Source organism: Hordeum vulgare, chromosome 7H (assembly GCF_904849725.1).
Source record: "Hordeum vulgare subsp. vulgare chromosome 7H, MorexV3_pseudomolecules_assembly, whole genome shotgun sequence".
Classification (NCBI taxonomy): domain Eukaryota; kingdom Viridiplantae; phylum Streptophyta; class Magnoliopsida; order Poales; family Poaceae; genus Hordeum; species Hordeum vulgare.
This window is the reverse complement of record NC_058524.1, coordinates 631,956,759-631,963,142: the sequence shown is the minus strand read 5'-3', so window position 1 is coordinate 631,963,142 and position 6,384 is coordinate 631,956,759. Positions and strand designations below refer to the sequence as shown.

General features: G+C 42.9%; 1 long non-coding RNA gene across 1 annotated transcript; it reads left to right on the top strand.

Annotated features, from left to right (window-relative positions):
* The first annotated feature begins 230 nt into the window (after positions 1-230).
* On the top strand, positions 231-1,096 carry LOC123412198. The gene is made up of 2 exons (XR_006613442.1): positions 231-506; positions 749-1,096. It is a non-coding gene; the product is annotated as an uncharacterized LOC123412198 (long non-coding RNA).
* The last annotated feature ends 5,288 nt before the right edge of the window (positions 1,097-6,384 follow it).

Below are 6,384 nucleotides of genomic sequence, written 5' to 3'. Positions count from 1 at the left end.
ATATATAGTTTAGACTCGCTAGTTATCATCCAGCTCCATCTGAGCGCGGCGAGTACAAAAATAAAGCCAACGTTCATCATGTATTCCAAACTAAGTCATTAATTATCTTCAGTGACACATCGAATAATACTTGATTCCCACCCATTCACACCTTATTCCCATCATAACGTAACACAACTCAACTGCCTATAAATTGTAGGTGCAACAACCATTCAAGAAGCATCTCTCAACACACAACAAACAAACCTAGCTTGGTAACCAAGACAGGTAGCAACAACAAAAGGAGACAATGGAGGGCAAGAGGATGCTCACTGGCACTACCACTTTGAAGGCGATCATGTGCCTGCTCATATTGAGCATCGCTGTTCACTCGACCACCGCAGCACAATGTAGCTGCTGTGTAAGTGCCCGGGCAAAAGCATGTTGTTTTGCTTGTATTGCCGCAGGTGGCTCCGACATAATATGCAAGAACACTTGTTGTTTCCCCTGTATTCTTGCCGATTCGGGTAAATTCACTGAACTAACTTTGTGCAATGTCTTTGATATATCTGCATGCAAGCTATGTATTGTCTTGTGGACTAATACATATGTATAACCTTCCATGATTTTTCATTAAAGTACTTGATTGACTTCATGTCCCATCTCAAAACTTCAATCATATTAATTTCGACAAACATACATCTTATATTCTCTTCCCATGCAAAATTAACTCATGAGCTAATTGGAGTTCAATATTTCAATTTGATAGTTGTTGCTAAGATGGAAGAAATGGGAGCCAATGTCGCGATGGGAGGAGTAGAATAAAATGATATGCGTGCACTGCTACTAGTATGGATGCCATTCACATGCATATGATGCATTGCTTCAAGCTATGGTCAAGTTATGTTAATGTTTACCTACAATAAATTGTTGAATGTTTGGGGACAACTCTGGTTGAACCATGTGTTTGTCTGAATTACATATATGTTATGCATTTGTGCATGTGTGTCAGCTCACAAGCCTATTTATTTGCTCTTGCTGCTTGTAATAAGGCCATAGAGAGTGTCCACAATGATATGTAGCGTGCACGTATGTTATAATACATTTATATATTGTCTGCGCCCTTGCCAATTTTATTGGAAATTGATTACTGTTGTCAGTCTATGCATGCTCCATATTTAAATTTTCTCGGAAGAGTTTTGATAATTTTCAGCATTTTGGACTACATGAAATAATTAAGAACGTCATACCAAGTAGGATTCTGAATCCTAGCAGGAAAGACAATGTCGAGAAGGAAACTTGTTTGATTTTTGGCTGCTATCAGACTTTTTTTCCCTTGGGATTGTGTGGCTTGCTGTTTGGAGGACACTAAAACACTATACAAGAGTCATGGCTGAGAACATAATTGCCTATTGACCAGGACAAAGAGTCCCCTAATGGAGCAGTTGGATCAACTGCTAATTAATTATTTTTTCATGTAAATAGCTACGTAGAGAATATATTACAAATAGATGGACTTAATTAATACCAGAAAAATATTGCAGTGCATGTGATTAGATGGATAAGAATGAGACACACATACTCAACGGCCGGCCAGCTGGCTTAAACAACACCGAATGCACACAACTTCACAATTACATCAAATTAAGTATATACTCATGTTCCTTTTGTGTGACACCACCACCCTCCTCCAGATTACACCATATAGTGTAATGTCCTCCTGATTTCCTCCTACCACTGCCACCCTCGTGTAGACTTCGTCCTCCTCCCGATCCCATCCTCCTCCCAGACATACCCCTCACGTCGCACCCCATGTTGACTCCACGGGCCCTATGCTAGCACCGCCAAAAGGCAGCTATGTCGAAGGCCCCTTATGTCGCTGTCACCGGCATTGACCATGATGGTGGTGGCAGCCTGACAGCAGGCCCTGTTCCAAAGGTACCGGGGAGGATGGTAATGATGGTGGCCCACTGGTGTGACTAGGGCGGCGCGAACAGGGAGATCACGTGCGGCGGCCTAGGTGACGCCCCTGGATGTGCGCTAGTTGTCACGTCCATGGACTATCAGGATCTCTAGCGTGCTTCTTGGAGATGGTTAGCATCGGTGTTCCATAGATCTGATTTCCTCCTAGATCCGTTGTTGAGTCCGGCCTTGGTCCATTCGACGATGCATAGAGGGACCAAAGAGGGATGATGTAGTTTCCTGCTTGCATTCTAGCGGCTGCGCAAGCTCTATGTTGCGGCTCCACATGGATCTAGCCATCCATTGGTTTGGAGTGGCATGACTGCCAGTGAAAACAACACTGATTTCGGCCATGCCGGATGATGGCAAAGTGTTAGGTGTCATTTCTTGGTAAAAGGCTTCGACGTCACCTCGCTTCGGCTGCTCCGGGGGAAACACTAGATATGGATCTACTAGATGGGATGATAACTGGACGTTCGGTGTCGTTCTCCCTCCTAGGCACATTGTTTTGGAGCAAGTGCTGGCTGGAGTGGCCAACAGGTGGAGCGGTGTTGCATATACCACATCGATGATGTCGGGTGTCGATGGTATGGCGTCGTGCATACTCAATGATAGACACATGCATGATGGTATCGGGGGTGTGGCATCGTGGTGGCGTCGATGATAGTTGGGTCCTGCAAGGTAAAGGCATTGATCACTCTTGAAGACGGGACCATGAAAGATGCCGTCGTTGGATTCTAGTGCAGGCGTATGTGGTGCGTGTTGAGGGTCTGCTAGACCGGCCGGTGCTCTCGACTCATTGTTGGGTGGCTTTGTGAGGCCACCAGATTAGATGGTATGTGTTATTGCGAGGTTAGGGCACATAATCAAACATATAGGTGCGGTGACAAACCGTCATGAAGGTGGCTTTGGGTTGATCCATGTAATTCTTTTGTGAGAATCTATCGAATAATATAACAACAATGGTTGGGGGCATCCTTGTATGCAGAGGTTGGCGGTTTCAACTTCCTTTTCAAAATAAATACTCCCTCCTTTCATGCACAAGGCCTATTGTTTTTCTCACGGTACCCAAGGATGGTCCAGTAGAGAAATTTATTGCCCACTTTACACATCAAACACCGTTACGTCTTTGTAATGACACTTTGTATCATCTCATTGTTATATATTATCATTTAAAAAAACTAGAATATTTACTTTATGGCACATCTTCTGGTATATATGAAAAAAATGCATGCGGAGTATGCTTTCTTGGGGCGAGATTTACAACATGAGTGAAATGTTACGAGTTACCCCTTTGTGCCATGCAGCCACAGCCTGATATACCAATTGTTTTCTTTGCAGCTTCATCCTGCTGGACGAGCACAACCGATTACTCACATATGAAAAAAAATATCTAGTTGTGATGTAGATGTACCACTGATGTTAATGGGTTAAAACATTTGACGTAAAAATCCAGAATGTTGTCAATTAATCATGATAATAAATTTTATGAATACGAAATTATTCTCACCTCTCTCCCTCATGGCCGCACCTTTGGCTCGCCGTCGCTAGGTCGCCCCCGCCGTTCCCTCTTGTCCCCGAGGTGCTGAGTAGCTTCGCCTTGACGCCACGCAGCTGCACGCCAGAGGAACCGAAGCCAGGCACCTCCAATCGCCGTCCCGCCATCGTTTTCTTTCTAAGGTTACCGAGGTCACCGCCGTCGAATTCTCCGTCGTCAGGCCGTCTTCGAGCCCGCTCTCGACGCCTTTGCAACCCTTGTGAGCTGCAGAACCCATTTCTCCCCTTTGCCCCTTCATTCGCGAGCCGTAGCTGCCGTTTCCACCGACTACCGAAGAGCTCTACTGCGGGAGCTCATCGTCGGGGAGGTTTCGGTGGTCCTCGAGCCTAACCGAGGCCACCAATGGCTTCGCGTTGTCGCGTAGGTGTCGTAGGTGCTTAGCTCCGGTCCTTTCGCGCTTTGTATCGTCGATCTCGACGAGGGCCGAGCTCCGGTGGCCGCCTAGGTCATCGCCGACGATGTCTCCGGCCACCCCATCCCCTATGGCTTACTCAAATGGATGTGCGGGCTAGAGGCCGTTCTGTAGGTGGTCTCCGGCCAAATGGTCGCTGGAGGTGGGTTTCTGACCCCCTCCGCCGTTCCTGGTGCCATCGGTGGCCCAACGCCGGTGAGCTGACCCGGTTTGACCAGGTGGTTTGATCCTTGTATCTCTGGCATGTGGGACCAGCCTTTGGTTAGTTAGGATTTAAATTAAACGGAATAAATTAATTTATCTAACCCTAAACACCCACTAACCAGTGGGCCCAACACCAATAATTAGGACTATAGTTTAAATATAACTCAGTTAGTGCGTGTGTCACTGACGTGTGGAGTTTCTCCTGGTGATGTCATGTTGATGCAGTAATTCTAATTTTGGTTTAAATAAAATCTCAGAAATAGTTATAAACGTCGAAAAATCATAGAAATTAATCTGTAACTCAGATTAAAATAATTTATATATGAAAATTTATCAGAAAAATTCAAGAAATCCATTGGTGTTATTTTCATGCATGATAGAACAAGCTATACCTAAGAATCAGGTCAAATCATTTAAAGGTAATTTAAAAATACCTTTTTTGAAGTAGCATTTGAATCTTTGATTCAAACCAGCTTCAACCAATTCAATATTAGATGCATTAGCTCATCCATCATATCCATGTCATGCCATGATCATGGATCATATTGTTGCATTTGACGTGTATTGATTGTGATTGTTTGTATTGGTAGGCTTCGCTCCACAGGATACTCGGGAGTATCCAACTGAAGGAGTGTATCCCTCCGCTGATCCACAAGGCAAGCACCCCTTTTAAGCATTCCGATGAAATCCCATGTTCTCGCTCCTGATCTCATTTATTGCACTAGGACACATCGTGATAAATTCTTTTGCCCGGTAGTTGAACCCATTCCTCTGCATGACCTATCATTGTCACAGTAAATAGCTAAACCTTGCAACCTAGCATACCTGGTAGATGCTTGAGCCATGATGTGCTTTACCTTGCTATGCTTGTTATGCTTAGAGTTGTGTCTGGCTTGTTTCATCCGGGTGATGAACTGGAGTGAATGCATGTGTTCTGGTGACAAAGTTGAAGTGTTGAATCTGATTTGTAAAGGTATCAATGAGAGGCTTAGTAGGAGTACATGGCGGGTTGTCTCATTGGATATATCATGGAACTCCATCTAAGCGTGATGGTTATTCCAAAAATTAAGGCAACACTCGTCATCATTGTAGACTTTGTTTTTTGATCGTCTCTCCTTGTCGTCTCGCTCTATATATAAGTCGTAGCAATTGGAAGTAGACACACTGATTAGAGTCCTAGTTAAGTAACCCATTTATTAACATAACTAATTGATGGAGCCTATGCTCACCTTAGCCATGTCAAGACACACTTGTGTACCGAATATGTGCAACTTATCACTAGGATAGCCATAAATATGGACAACAGCTTAGTCATTTGGGTTGAAAGCCGTTATAAGCCATACATGATATTACCTCATTTTTACAACTTCCATATTTTAATTTTTTTTTGATGGAAACCATGACACGAAAAGGACTTTGTGTGCATGTTTTCCATTGTTTGAATAATTTCTTTTTAAGGCTAGTGCAGACGCATTGCTTTATATTAGTATCTATAATGCCTTTATGTCATATAAAACTAGGTTGATACAGCTGACACATGGATCAGTTGCATCAACCACTAATTGGTAGTTCATTGAATTAATTAGAAATCCATGTGATCAGATAGATAATACCAAGCCACATGCCTAGTCGCCGGCACACAAAACACACACACACACATGCATTGACACAACATACTAATCATATAATCATATATAGTTGAAAGTTGCTTGCTATCATCCGTCTCTGTTTGAGCGAGATGGCATTTATAAAGATTAAGCCAATAATCATTACCAATGTAGACTTGGTTCTGTGATTGAACCTCCACGTTGTCTTCATCTATATATAAGTAGCATTTAGATGTCCTTAAACCAATCGGAGTCCTAAGTAAGTAAATCATTTATTTTCGGATGGAGTCTGTGTTCACATTACCCGTGCCAAGATGCACGTGTCTGCTGAATATGGTCAATTTATTATCACATTTTCCATAGATATAGCCATCGTCTTGGTCATTTGCATTCAAAGCAAAGATAAGCTATCCATGAGAGTACCTATTTTTTAGAATACCTTTGTTAAAGTGTCATATTTCAAATTGGGTATATTTTATGGAAACCATGTCTCGTAAAAGGACTATGTGCGCAAGTTTTCCATTTTTTGAATCGTTTCTCATTTGTAGGCTAATCCCGATGCATTGCATCATATCATTATATCTAACGTTTCTATGTCATATAAAACAAGTTTGATACCATTAGCACAATGCAACAGTTGCATCAATCACTAATTGGTCTAT